General features: G+C 51.6%; 1 pseudogene; it reads left to right on the plus strand.

Annotated features, from left to right (window-relative positions):
- Nucleotides 1-13,946, plus strand: part of LOC129783362 (hydrocephalus-inducing protein homolog) — a 99,323-nt pseudogene that overhangs the window by 18,897 nt on the left and 66,480 nt on the right.

The raw sequence follows: 13,946 nt of genomic DNA on the forward strand, positions 1-13,946 counted from the left end.
AGCTGGAGTGAACGAGACAGCCACATAGTCCCCAAATGTCCCACAGTAATCCTGATGTGCCTCTCTGTGTTGCAGCCCTTTCTCTGTCGATCCCTCTGCTGGGACTCTTGGGATTGGTGATGCCGTGCAAGTAACAGTGGACTTCCACCCACAGAAGACGGGTGATTATTCCGGGTCCCTGACAGTACACTACGACACAGGTAAGTGCGGGACACTGCATGGTGCCCACGCTCTGCGTCCTTCAAAGCAGAAGACTGTTAAACTTGCTTTGCAGACTCCTCTAAACCCTTTTCTTTCTAAACCCTTTTCTTTCAAAACCTCTGCATGTTTTGGTGCTTCAAGTGAGCAGGTAAGGGGCAAAGGCTGAGTGTGCCCTTGTTCTGTGTGGCTGCGTGCTGGTCTCTCCCTGGGGGACGCTGGTGTCAGCCGGGAGCGTAAGTGTGTCTGTGTCCCCGGCTCCTCTCCAGGAGAGCAGCAGTAGGGGATGCTCAGCAAAGCGTGTAGAAGCAGGCAGTGCATGTGCTTTCTGCCTCGTGGGCCCTGGAGTTAGCATTTTTCTGTGCTAGAGGCTTTATTCTCATCTTTGTTTAATCACTTCTGATGGTTTTACCTTCCAAGCCTTTGTCCAGTTGCTTTGTGGGTTTGTAGCTATGAGCATCTGTAGGCTCCCATGGCAGTACGTTCCAAAGGAAGGAATATTCTTTGGGAAAGTGCTGGTACTACACTTCTGTAATTTCTGACTAATACTATTTCAGGCCCTTGGGTTCCTGTTTTACGACAAATGGTGACAAATTTTTCCTCCTTCGGATTTTCCCAGGCCGTTTGTGCTCTTACAAACCTACCTATCTCTTGTGTGATTTCTAGGTTAAGGAATCCTGTTCAGTCTTTGTATAGAAGCTGCTCTGTACTTTGGAGAAGGGCAGAAAGAATGATTACATTTCAAAGGCTTCAGCTTGGCTTTGAAGATCAAAACTATACCCATTATTTCGAGACCCACGTGGCCATGGGTTTAGACAGTGAGACCATGATAGTTTTCGTGGAGTTTATTTTGCAGTAGTTAGTTGTCTCGTAGAGCATGAGGTCATGTTTCCATGAACCGGAGTTGTGCATGCTCGAAGCACTGTGCATGTCTCCCAGTTCTTGGGTCCTGCTTCCTCTGCTTGCCAACGTATGCCGAGGATTCAGCGGAGGGGGAAGGCAAGCTTATAAAGCACGCCTGCCTCTGTAACGCTTCTGAACCTCGGTTATTTTTGTACGCTGAGTTGTCTGTTACAGAAAGCAGGCTGTCCAGTCACTGGAGACGTTGCTGTTTCTCGCAACATAACTCGTGTCTGGCCACGAATCCCTCCCACTCCTCCTCGGCTCCCTTAAGAGCAGAGAAGTCGAGGTTATACAGGCACGAAGGCTGAACTCTCCATGTGTGGAGATGAATGAATGGCTGCAGAGATCTGTTTGAAGGGTGAGTCGTTCTCCAACCTCCCTCCAAGAGAGGGGGGGCTCTTTTTGCCGGCACGACTGTGATACTGCCGCATTGTGTCTGGCTTAGGGTTTAAGGAGTCCATCCAGTAGGCAGCCAGCTCTCCCCTTGTGCTTTTGTGTGGCAGCCTTGGAAAGGCAGGTCCATCCCCTGGCTGCCTTGCTGTAACCCGTGCAGCGAGGGGAAGGCTCTGCCTCGGCAGAGGGATGCTCTCCAGGGATGGCCGGGTCGCTGCCCTTCTCAGCTGGGGCTGGCTCTGAGGCTTTAAACACGCTCCACAGAAGTGCCATTTCGATGGAGAATGTCTCGTGTTTGGGGTTTGCTTCTCACCTGGGAGGCCCTCACCTGCAACAGGCAGAGTAGGCTCGGTGCTCAAGTTTGTGCTTAGTTGACTCCTGGGAGTTGCTTGGTAGGAAGAATGAAGGTTTGGAAGCTCTGGCAGTGAGGGACGCTTTGGTGGGGGTCTCTTCTGGAGGGTGAAGTGCTGGCAGGTGCTCCAGCAAGACTCCAGGCGTTAATCGGCTGCTGTGCGCAGCCAGGGACTCTCTCCTCTTCAGCTCGGTCTGAGGCGGAAAGCAAAGGTGTGTTCGCTCGGGTTGTGGGACAGCTTGGGAATACTCGGTGTAGACTTGCACGCTCAGGCATAGGCACCAGCAGGCTCCAGGCAGAAGAAATGGGCTTGCAGGGCTGTGATGGGCAGGTTGGTGTGGGCCGTGCCCCACCGGTCTCATTCTGACATATCTTCACAGACCCACAGCAAGTGAGGGCACTGCTGCTCCAACACAGGGAAGTTCTCATCCGCGTCCCATCCTGCCGTGGGCTGTCACTTTGCCTGTTTCTCTTCACCTCCCTCTTCTGCCTGCATGCCCCAGGCATCTTGTCATGTTGGCAACAAGGGATCAGGAGAGACACAACCCTGGTGGCGTGCTTGCAGGAGACTCTGGGCGAGCCGTGACCGAGGTGGGGCCTCCTCCGAGTCACCTGAATGACTTTGGATGCAGAATTCCCTGTGACCCAGGTGGGATGGCAACCCAAAGGCCACCTGGGCACACTGAAAACATCTCCCTGTAGATAGTGTTGCCTTGGGGATAAATGTCTACAAGCCCACCCAGAAGTAAGGTGCTTAAGGTGGTGCCCAGGACATCCTCATGCTGTACACCTGCAGCTCTTGGGGTGCAATAAATATATTGATCTGTGGAACTGCTCACACAGCTAAAAGCTGTGACACTTCTGTTCCCTGTGGTTTCCTCCGTTCCTTGTACTCCCATCAGCAAGGGCGATGAGCAATGTCTGCCTTTTGCTTTGTTCTAGGTGAAGATACGCACACAAGCCTTCATGGAGCCGCTGAAGATGTCAACATCAGGCTGGACAGAAACTCCTTGGCAGTTGGGAAGACCTACATCACGCTGTCAAATCACAGATGTGTGGTCATCCACAACCGGAGTAAAATCATAGCCCACTTCCAGTGGAAGGCTTTTCTTACTCAAGAGGAGGAGGATCAGGAGAAGCTGAGGTTCGTTGGAAAGATTCCTTTCAGTAAGACACACTGCCCAGGAGTGAAACTACCATACGGCCTCAGAGGGATGTTGGTGCTTTTTTGGATGGTGTAGGAGAAATAAAGCATCCACCGCATCCGGGTCTGTGTCCATGGGCTTCAGGGTAATGGAGCTCGGTGCTTCCCATTCTGGTTCCATCCATGTTCCAGCTGATGTTTTGGGGAGGAAAGGTTGATTGCAATGACTGCATTTCCTCGGAGAGCAAATTCCCGTCTGTGGGAGCCCTAAATCAGTGAGGCCAGGTCCCTGGGCTCGCAGGGGGTCTGTGAGGCTGAGGAAAGTGTCGGCACTCCTTACCTGGGACGGCGTTGAGCGGTAGCACCTAACAGCTGCAGGCAGCGTACCTGCTGTGATATTCACTGCAGTTTCTTCCCCTCCAGCTCTGGTAGGATGGCAACCTTCTTCAGCCTGCTTTTGCAGTAGTGCGCAGGGCAGGGTGCTTTGCTGGCCCCGAACGTTGAGGCCATCCGGCTGTAGGATGCTGAATTGCCTTGCGCTGTCCCGGCTTCCAGCACAGCGAGGTATCCCTGCCCCTTCTCCGGGGCTGGGGAGAGTTCGGAGGTGGAGGGTTCTGCGGGGAAGGCAGGGACAGGACTTGGAAGTGCCTTTGGGCGTCAGCACCTGTGTCTTCACGGTGCTGAGAGGTGGGGCAGGCTCTCCAAAGGGTGTCTCTGAAGCTTTGAAATTCCGTTTGGGGCAGGAAGGAAATGCTTCTAGCCCAGGGGGAGGCACTGGAAGTGACACTTCAAAGCTGGGGTGATGTAGGGGGGTCCTTGTGTGACTTTTCAGACTTGGACGGCTGTAGGTGTATAGGAGTTAGTCTGAACCCAGAGCTGATCAGGAAACTGCCTTCAACTGGAGCAATTTTAAAGGGCTTCTGAGCAAATAAAGTTCAATGTAATTAGGTCAGAAAAGCCTTGAAGGCCAAAACTAGTTTTCCAGTGTTCTCTGTTTTTAATTACACAGTGTGTGACTTTGGTGCAAGCGCAGTGTGCTAAAGGAAAAAATCTCATGACCTTGTCTTGCTACTTCCCTGCACCATTCTTTTCGCATCTCTCCCCAGCTGCCCGTCACAGATGGGACCCTGAGCGATCCTCTCTCCCCTCAGAAGCGACCAGCTTTCGCCACAGTTAACGTGTTTCCCCAATTTTTTTGCAGTGACGCTTGATCTCGTGCCAGCCTGTGTTCTTTACTGTGACCAGGGCGCTTTGTTCTTCCTTACTTGCAGTCTTAGGGGTGGTCATGGCTCCGAGGCCACTGTGCTGCTGTCGGAGCAGCTTTTGAGATCTTTTGAGAGCAGAGAGGACTTTGACAATGGGAGGAGGCAGTGCAGCAGCCTGTGCTTGGCTGTCACCCAGAAAGACCTGGCTCTCACAAGGTCTACCCAGGGGTTTGCTCTGTCTCCCTCCTGCAGGACTTTCTGGGATGTAGCGGTGGGATTCTTGTCCGTTGCTGAAGGCTGAGTTGAGGGTTGCTCATGTCGGTGGCTGGAAGCCCTCCTCATGCACAGCGCTGTAGGTCAGCCATGGAGAAACATTTCCCACGACACTCCACTGGGAGCGAGCCAAAGAAAGTATTTTTGGCACCGGTGACAGCATCTGCCCGAGGCTCTGTCTATGTGCCGCTAGTAACGTCCGTGACTGTGTTTCCTTGCTGATTGTATTGGAATTCAGCTGGGTGGTGACTGCTGTCCTGTTTATAGCGTGTTGCCTCGATTTTCTGTGTCCGGAGCCTTCCCCTCATCCCCCTCGAGTAGTCACCTGCTGGTTCTTGGTGGCCGGGGGACTGGAGCGTGAAGGGGGCACAGCAACGTGCCAGCTGGGAAGCAAGTGCTCTGCAGCAGTGCTCCCTTCTCACCTCTCGGTTGTGAGCTTTCAATGCTGCAATGATCGCTGCTACAACTACCAAGTAAGGGAGAGGTGACCTGTGTCAAAGCTCTGTGGAGAAGGCCCAAAAGAGGAAAAAGGTGAAGTGGTTCAAGGCTGGATGTAAGGGTTTGGATTCAGAGGTGCTGGTGCTGACTTCTTTATTGGCTAATGCTGATGCCAAAACGGCACAGAGTAACAGCTCAGAGACTAATTTTTTCTTTAAGCAGCAAAGGTATTTATTTCGTGCAACACTGGGGAGCTACCGATTTGCACCGGACAAACTAGCTCCGAAGTTTTCGGTGAAAAGTCGGGTAATTTATACAGTTTTTGTGAGAGGTTACAACATCTTTACATACATATTCATTTGATTTTGACATCTAATCATTCTATTCATAATAGGTGGGATCTAGGTGGAGTAAACCTTTCAACTTTCTTTGTTCAATGATCTTCTGACTCATGGTTTTCCTTTAACATCCTCAGTGGAACCTTTCCTAATTATTCAGAGTACACGCCTTTACCTTTTCTAATCATTCAGAGCACATTCCTCTACTTTAACGTGGTCAGTGGGAGGGAATAGGCCCTGCCATCTCTCTCTTACCTCAACACAAAGAGAGCATCACCCAGAGCACAGTACCAAACACATCCTGACTAATCTTTTTAAGACCTTGCTCTGTTTCAATGCCAGGCAAAGCTCTCAGGGCCTCTGTCTTCATGCACCTAAACCCATTAATTTCACTGAAGTGATGCGATGCCCGAATGCATTAGCTTGCTATGCAAGTGCTCTGGGATCCTCTGCTGGATGGCAGTGTAGGCAACGGAGCAGCCAGTTTGCTTATCCCTGCCGGTGCAAAAGGGAAGATAAACAAGTGATGCTGGTAACCTGCAGCTGAAGCCCAGCTGCTTCTCCGCTTCCCAGTGAAGCACTGCAGTGGGTGCTCCTTCATCTCCATCCGTCTCCCCCGAGCACCTCTACGGGCAACAAAGCCATCTGAGGGTGTTGGTGGGGTTGTCCATTAGTCGTGGCTGTAGCCTTGAGCCAGGAGGCTCCCCTGAGGGCTGCTAGCTTTCAAACCCCTCTTCTTAGCTTGTGAGTGTGGCGTAAAAGTACCTGCCGTGCCAGTGCAGGAGTGATAACCTGATCTGCTTGGGACCCCATGGCTTGGGGTCAGCCCCTTGCTGAGCTGCTGCTGCTCTTCCTCCCCCAGTGCGTTGCTGCTCCTGCACTTACATGACAGTCTCTGCAAATATGTTGTTTATTAAATGATCTGCTTGGTTTGTGTCTCCCCATGGCTGCAGGCGCTGTCGCAAGCTGCAGAAGCAGGAGGAGAATGAGAGGAATTCTTTTCTCAAGCAGCGCGCGGTGGACCCCACGCTCCAAGAACGCCTTGCCCTTCTCTCCCGTGCCTTCCAGAACCAGAGGGCAAAGGTGCAGGAAGACTCTATGCTTTTCTCTGATGATATTTTTGCCATTGAGCCAGTGGTAAGTGATAGCTGGGAACCTCCCTTCCTCCTCCTCCTCCTCCTCCTCTTCCTCCTCCCTGAATGAGGTTGCTTGGCAGATCCCCACATCAGTGTCTTGATGTGCCGAGAGGGAAGACATGAGGTTTGTAGTGAGGCTGGGAGAGATTGTTGCAAAAAGCATTTCTAAACTGCGAGCTCCGGGCAGGCGCTGAGAGCCTGCCTAAAGCTGAGCTCTGCTGCAAGGGCTGTAAATTAAGGGCACTTCCTAAGTGTCCTGACAGTGTTCCGAGGTATCGATGATTATATATAAGGGCACTCCTTACACGTAGCGTATGGGGATTAACCATGAGTATTAGTTCACATACTGAAGAATGAAAAGGTCCTCTATGGAAAGGAGGGCAAGTTCAGCCCAAGTTTAATTGCGGCAAGACCAATCCCTTCATATAATCTGGACTTAGACCGTGCCTGAATCTCCCTCCCAGCATCGTCTGTGACCTGCACGCAAGGCTGGCGGGTTTAAACAGACTTTTTTGAGTTCTATTGCACGCTTAGAGAAAAGTTTTTGCTTTTGTATTTATGCAAACAAAACCTCATGTCCTTCAATTAACTAGAGCCCTGATTCTGAGTATTTGTGTGGTCTGAGATGACGAGTGCCTGCTGTCTGAGCAGTGTAAAATCCCTTCTCATCTTGGAGCAAACCCTAGAATAATCTTAGCCTCTTCTTTCTTGTAAAATAGGTGAAACTATTGTTTTATTATTTATTTTTAAGGAAGGGGATCGTGTTCTCTTCTTGGTTGCTCCTATAGCCCGTACAAGGCTGAGAGCCCCCCATGTCAGCACAGCTGCAGTTTCACACCGCCGCAGCTGAGAGCAGCGTGATGTGACCAAGAGCCTGTGTCGGAGCAGCAGGGCTGTAGCAGGGAGTGGGAGCTGATCAGCTGAACATGAAGAGCATCCTGCAGTGTGTCAGCTGGTTTTGGAGCGTGTCCCAGGGCTCCTGCTGCGGTACAGCCGACTATACCTCCATAACGAGCTTAACCTGCTCTTGGGCTCCTGAAGTGCATTAGGGTGAGGTCCAGCAGCCTGGCTGCCCACTGAGTCCTGGTGCTCCCTGTAGCGCTGTACGGACCCAGAGTGTAGCCTGGCCTCACGCCTTGAGTGGAAACCTTTCCTAAATGGCTGTGTTGATGTTATAGTTTGCTCTAGGACTGAGCGTAAGTGGGCTGCTGCAGGAGCCTCTCCCCTTCTGTCCTGTCCAGCATTATCAATCTTGTGATTCCCATTAATTCCATGATCTATGGAACAATGAGTTTCACATTCAGAGTTTTGCTCGTGTCTGTCTTCCCCCCCGGCATATGGGTGTCTTCACATCAAATGTTAGTATTTTTTCCTCTTTATCAAGTGTAAAATCTAAGAATGCACTGCCGCCGACTTCCACAACCTTCTCCCCGGTGACAGCCCTGTAACTTTTAGCTTGGGCAGGCCCCTTCTGGCAGCGCCGTGTAAATCTGCTGGAGGGGCCCCGCCAGAGCCTGGACCTTGCTGCCTCGGACCTTCTGGCCAAAAGCGGCTGCTGCTCTTCCCACCTATCACCCTGGGAGCACCCTATAGAAAGAATCAAACCCTTGGAAGAAGCGGCTGGAGGTTCCCAGAGGTTAGGAGGCTGCTGGAGGGACGATAGCCTTGGAAAGGCTCTCTGGGCAGGGTGGCTTTGCAGGGTTTGTGCAGCAGCTTTGCTGTGTAAGCGGGCCGGTAGCTGCCAGGTGTTGCTCTCTGTGGAAGCTGCAGCGGGTTATTTCAGCCTGTATGGGGTTAACTTGTGGATGAAAATAATAACAAAAAAGGAGGCAGTGATTTTGGAATTAGCATGTGACCATGAACATTCCGAGCAGCCATCCAAGCCTGTGGGAGACAAGCTGTTGTGTAAGTCTGGCTTTCTGAGCGTGTCTCCGATTTGATTTATCGGAGATGTCGGCTGTATTTCTGTCACAGATGTGCTGGCCTTGGGGTTCATCGAATCCCAAAGTCAGCTAAACTCACTCAGCTGGAAAAGTGCGCTGTTGTTAGCAGATACATATTCACCAGGCCAACGGTTCTTTTTAATTTTCTTCCTTTCCCGCTTAGCTTCGTTTTTGCTTATGAATTGTGTTACACTTGCTTCCATTAACGGGAGATGTATTGCCTCTGTCAGCCTCTGAGTAATAACCAAACTGCCCCGAAGCGTCCACAGGGCCAATATATCTGATGGCGGCACATAAAATAGACCAGTGAGTACCACTGGCTTGTGATCCAGCAGAGACGAGCAGCAAAAGAGTACTTTGTTAGATAGTTGACCTGAAAGACTGATACTGCTGCCTTAGGCTGCCAGAAGCTTGTTTTCTGGCCTCAGTGGAAGGAGAGATTTGGTTTGAAGGCTCAGGATGCGCTCTCCTTCCCCGCTTGGTGCCCCTCTAAGATGAAGACCTCAAGCATCGTCACTACTCTCAGCATTTCATTAACGTCCTTCCTCAGCACAGCAGCAGCGATGGTTTGTGTGGCGGGTGGTGCTGGTAAGCCTGGCAAGGCACAGTTTGTCGCGCAGGAGCCGAGCGAGGGCTGTCAGCAGCTCTCTGGGCAGAGGGCCCCAGCAGCTGGAGGATCTAAGGGCACCACTGGGCAGCTCAGCCCACGCAGTGCCCTTTAAGGAGGAGCGCAGAACGCCGGTGAGCCGGGGTGTGTGTTCAGCTACAGCTGTCAGGCTGGAAGCAAATGCAAGCAGCTGCCTAATGCACGCCCCCCCAGGGACTGCCTGCCCAGGGTGAGACCACTGAATTCAGTCTGTTAAACATACAGCGAGCAGCTGGGTGAGGAGCGCTGGTGAGTTATTAGACTCTAATTAGCCAAGCCAGGGAAATCCGTCATCTGAGTGTTTCTTCTCAGTGGCTCGGCTTAGGCAAGCTCCAGGTGTCGTAGCAGGGCTTATGTTGTTCGGAGCAGCACCCCAAAGGCTTTTATTCCTGTAAATTCAAGATTACTCTCTGGACGCTTTTGAGTCTGTGCAGCATCCCAGCAGGACCCGAGGGATCTGCTATCTCGTACGCTGACTGTGGGTTGCAGGCTGGTGTCCCCAGTTTGCTTCCTCAAGCGAGTGTGTTATCATCTAGTAATGCTTCATCTTCCTCCAGTTGCTTGCTGGGTAGAAACACAAAGTCCGTTTGATCTGGCAAAGTGTTTTCTCTAGGTTTTGAGAAAAATCCAGGTGACTTTATTGTTTCTTCTGTGTTCTTACGCTTGGTTTGTTGGAGTTGGAAACAGTTCTCTCTACCTGTTCTTCCCTCTGAGCAGGCTGTGCATTAGGGAATCATTGTAGCTGCAGCCCAGTAACTCAGCATGTCATAGCTCTTTAATTTTTGTGGGGGCTGGCCTCTGAGCTCTATGTGCTAAGTTGATGGGAAGTATTATAGTTGTTTAATATTTATGCTGTGGCAGTGCTGGAGGCTCCACTCAGTTCAAGATTCCTCTGGACAAAGCACGGAGAATACCCAGCAGCAAGCAGAATCAAGCTTTGTGCATAGAAAAATAACTGTTCTTTTTGTGGTCTTCCCAATTTTTTTCATTGCTTTAAAATATTATTACGGTTGTCAGAGATGCATATATTTATGCCAACAAATGGATGAAGAAGCATTTGTAGTGCTGGGGACTGAGGGGAATATCAGTGGTGCCTTTGTTGAAACCGGTCGCAAGAAGCAAGAGCCTTTAGAAGCCAGGGATGTCTCTGAAAACACATGACGAGGCTCCCTGGGACTGAGCACCAGTGCCAGGACTCTGAGAGAGGGGGAGAGAATGAAGACCCTGAGGAAGCAGCGGTTGCGCACACACTGGTACCATGGGCCGGAGTTAAATCCCGGAGCAAGAGCCTGGCAAGGAAAAGAGCTTGCTGGTTGCAGTAGGTGTGGAGCTGTAAGCAAATGCCATCTCTTCTTGTTTGAGCCTGTGTTCAGGGAAACAGGGATGTACGCACCTTGCAGAGAGAACCGGGCTGCATGTGACTCTCAGCTCCCTTCTCGGGTCATCCATCAGCTGGAAGAGCCTGCGAGCTGGCTCAGTGCTGGCGGCACAGGGCAGGAGGAGCCTGGTCTTCACTGCTCCCCAGGAGGGCTTGTTCTGCTTGGTGCTGAGTGCCCTGACTCACCAGAATCCATTAAAGAGTTACATGCACGTACAGGTTGAGGGTATAAGAGGCAGCACGTTTGTAACGAAGAATGGAAAAATCCCTTTGACTTGCTGACTCTCTTCTGATCTGGGTAAAACATTCCCATGGCCATAGGGAGACAGGGATGCAAGGGAAGGGTTGGAGGAAAAGGTGCCTTGTGCTTAGATCAGCTGGTACTTCTGAAGAAATGCTTGATTTGCTGAAGCCAGCCAGTTGGGTTCCTTTATTAGAACCCTAATTAAGAAAAAAAAAAAAAAGCCTTTACCAGGTGCTAGTAAAGGTAAGGGACTGACATTTTTTGCAGCTGCTTCCAAAGTCTTACAAACCTGGATAAGTGCTGTTTGCTTCTTGCTCTTCATTGGTGCTCTAAATAAAGGCTTACAGGGCTGTGGTTGAAAACAAGAAATGTAGTGTTTGAGGATAAATGGTTTGTTGTCTGCTTCTGTTTTAGGAGGGAGATGTCTGGCCAAATTCTTCAATTGAAATTAAGGTGATCTTCAAACCCCGAGAAGCCCGAGTCTATCAACAAACAGCCTACTGTGACATCTCAGGTACGGCTCCTTTCTCCTCCTCCTGCCACCCACCGCAAAGGCAGGGCACAAATACTCTTCCAGCCCCCTTGGTCCCCGTGGACTTGCTAGGAAGGGCCGGTGGTCAGCAGGGCAGCGCCGGCACCTTCCTGCTGTCCCTGTGGCTTCCAGCTGGTCTGTGCAGAGCCAGGGCTTAGGATGCCTGGCTCTGACCACTGATGGCTCTAGAGCAGCCAAAGCAGCGAGGGGATAAGCCTTCCTACCAGGCATTTGCTCTGCTGCAAGGTGTTTGTAAAGGCCAGAGAGCTACACCGCAGAAGAGCTTTGGTGGACGAGCACTGAGCCCCTGTAGACCTGCAAGATGAGCCTTGGATCCGTGGATGCACTGTCAGGCTCCTGAGGCGGTAGGAGCTGAGTGAAACGTGCCCCCTGCCCCTGGGTCACCTCCCGCTCTCCAGGCGCTGCCAGACCGTAGGTGGCTGAGCCCCGCTGAGCGCAGGGTGTCTGTGAAAGTACCAGGCGTGTGCCGCTCTCCCTGCGTGGGACCAGTCACCTCGTGGCTCGAAGTCCGTGCTGCATCTGCGTAGTGTTGTACAGGGCTCGCTGCCCTCAGCAGGGTGAGCTCCCTGCCCAGGAAGCACAGTGCGAGCAGCCTGCTAGACAAGCTTTATGCTCCTCCTGGCTGACAGAAGTGCTGTCACGGCTTTTGCTGGGAGCGGTTATCACTGACCCACCGCGTTACGCTGCCTTTGCCCTTACAGAGGTGTGACGGCTTTGCTGTGCTGGCACGGGCAGGGAATGCTTGCAGCAAGCTCCGTGGTTCAGGTTACCTTGTCCTTCCTCTCCGTCTGTGTGGTGCTGCTTGAGGTGGTTTTCAAGAGCGGGAGGTCCCTGTCAGATTTCCATCCAGGGAAATGATTTTCCCCATCTAAGAGGAAGGAGGTGCGAGGCCAGTGGTCCCCAGCAGCCAGGCTCCCGTTCTGGAGGGTGCTGAGATCACTAACCCAGCTGCTTTGATCCCGTCCTTACTGCTCCAAGCTGACGGATGCAAAGGCCATGAAACAGCTTTTTATTGATACGGTAACTGCGCAGGGTTCAGCAGGCTGCTGGGGCGCGGCTGTCAGCCGGCTGCTGGGCCTTGCTTGGGCTCTTCCTTCTCAGCTCCTGTGCGGTCATCTCTGATGGCAGCGATACAGACAGCAGGTTTTTATGTTTGGTTCTGTTTTGTGAGCTTTGTGCCTTCACTGAACGGATTTCAAAGCTTGTCTAAGTGCATGGGAAGGAATTCCGAAATCGTCTTTTATGCGCAGCATATCTTCTTCAGGGTGCAAAGTGATTGCTAAGTTATAAAGCAGCCCGAGGGCTCAGTTAGAAATGAGAAGCCAGCCCCGAAGTATATCTCCTGAGGGAAGAGAGGGGTCCTGTATCTTCTCGCGGAGCACCTAGTGCTGGTGCCACCCAGCCCGGAGTCAGGGACTGGCTCCGAGGCTGCCTGGAAAATCCAGGCGAACCGAAGGAATTCTGTACTGACATGGCAATCTCTCCCCAGGCCGTGAGACCAGGCTGCCCCTGCGCATCAAAGGGAGCGGCATAGGGCCCCAGCTGCGCTTCAGCTTTGACCAGCTGGACATCGGGAAGGTTTTTGTTGGATCAGCCCAGAGCTATGAGGTGAGCAGTGGGGTTTTCTGGGGTTGGGGTGGATCCTGATGGCTCCTGGGGCAGCGGTGAGCTTTGTGGGCCTGCGGGATTTCTGGCAATGCCGGCAGTTGTGAGCACGGAATATTTGACGTGAGTGAAATGTGGGAGTTTTTGCAGAATCTGGATAGTTTTGATGGGGTCTGAAGGGTGTGTCTGTTGTTCCCAAAGCCCCGATCCCTGCTTTTTGGCAACCTCCCTTTGAGACCAGCTGGGAGGCTTCATGCAGAAAAACCAGCCCTTGACACATGAAAGCACCACCGGGTCAAAAAGGTCAGGATCCAGAGGCTTTTGTTTCAGCCCTAGATGCACTGCACCCTGGTACCCTGGCGGTTAAAAAGCAGCTGGAACAAACGTGTTGTGTTCCAACTCGAGTCCGTTGCAAACACCTTTCAGTGAAGCGCATCCTCCTGGCTCCTGGCGCCGGAGGGAAGCCGGCCAGCCTCCCCGCACAGAGCTGCCCGCGCAGGCACCGGGAGCGCTTTCCCTGCTGACCAGCCTCCTGCCACCCTTCAGACCTGGTGCACCTCTGGCTCTGTGAACAGAGCAGAGCAGTTCTGGAAATGAAGCAGAGGAGCTTTCTACATGTTTCCCTCCCCCCACCCATGATGGCAAGTTTTCTGTCAAAAAAAACAAACCACCAAAACCCACACAAAGAAAAAAAACAACCCAAAAAAACCAAAAACCCCCCAAAAAACAAACCCCCAAAACCCCAAAAATCTAACCCCCCCAAAAAAATACAGCAACTGAAAGAGGTAGAAAATGAGGCAATACGTCGTGCCAGACGCTTTCAAAAGCTTGACTGTGGCAGGGAAGGACATGTTAAGGGGTTTTCTTACCAAAATCTTGTGCGCTCTATGCATTTTTAATGCTGATACTTTATGGAGTCTATTTATATAAATTATTTTTTTTCATTACTTGAGAAAATGTGAATGAGTAGATGATACTGTAGGTGCTGTATTGAGCAGCCAGACTGGAGGTGAACCTCAGCGCAGGATCCCTAAGTGCAATTTGTAACTAAGGTGTAAAACACATGAGTAGTTTTCCAGTTACCAGTGCAGAGTTGGAATAGGTGAATGTTTTCAACAGCAGCTGCAAAACTGGAAAATAAGGGCTGTATGTCTGCTTCTGTCTCAGTTTTTCTGACAGGTTTTGGGGGGACAGAAA

Source organism: Falco peregrinus, unplaced genomic scaffold (assembly GCF_023634155.1).
Source record: "Falco peregrinus isolate bFalPer1 unplaced genomic scaffold, bFalPer1.pri scaffold_35, whole genome shotgun sequence".
Taxonomy (NCBI): Eukaryota; Metazoa; Chordata; class Aves; order Falconiformes; family Falconidae; genus Falco; species Falco peregrinus.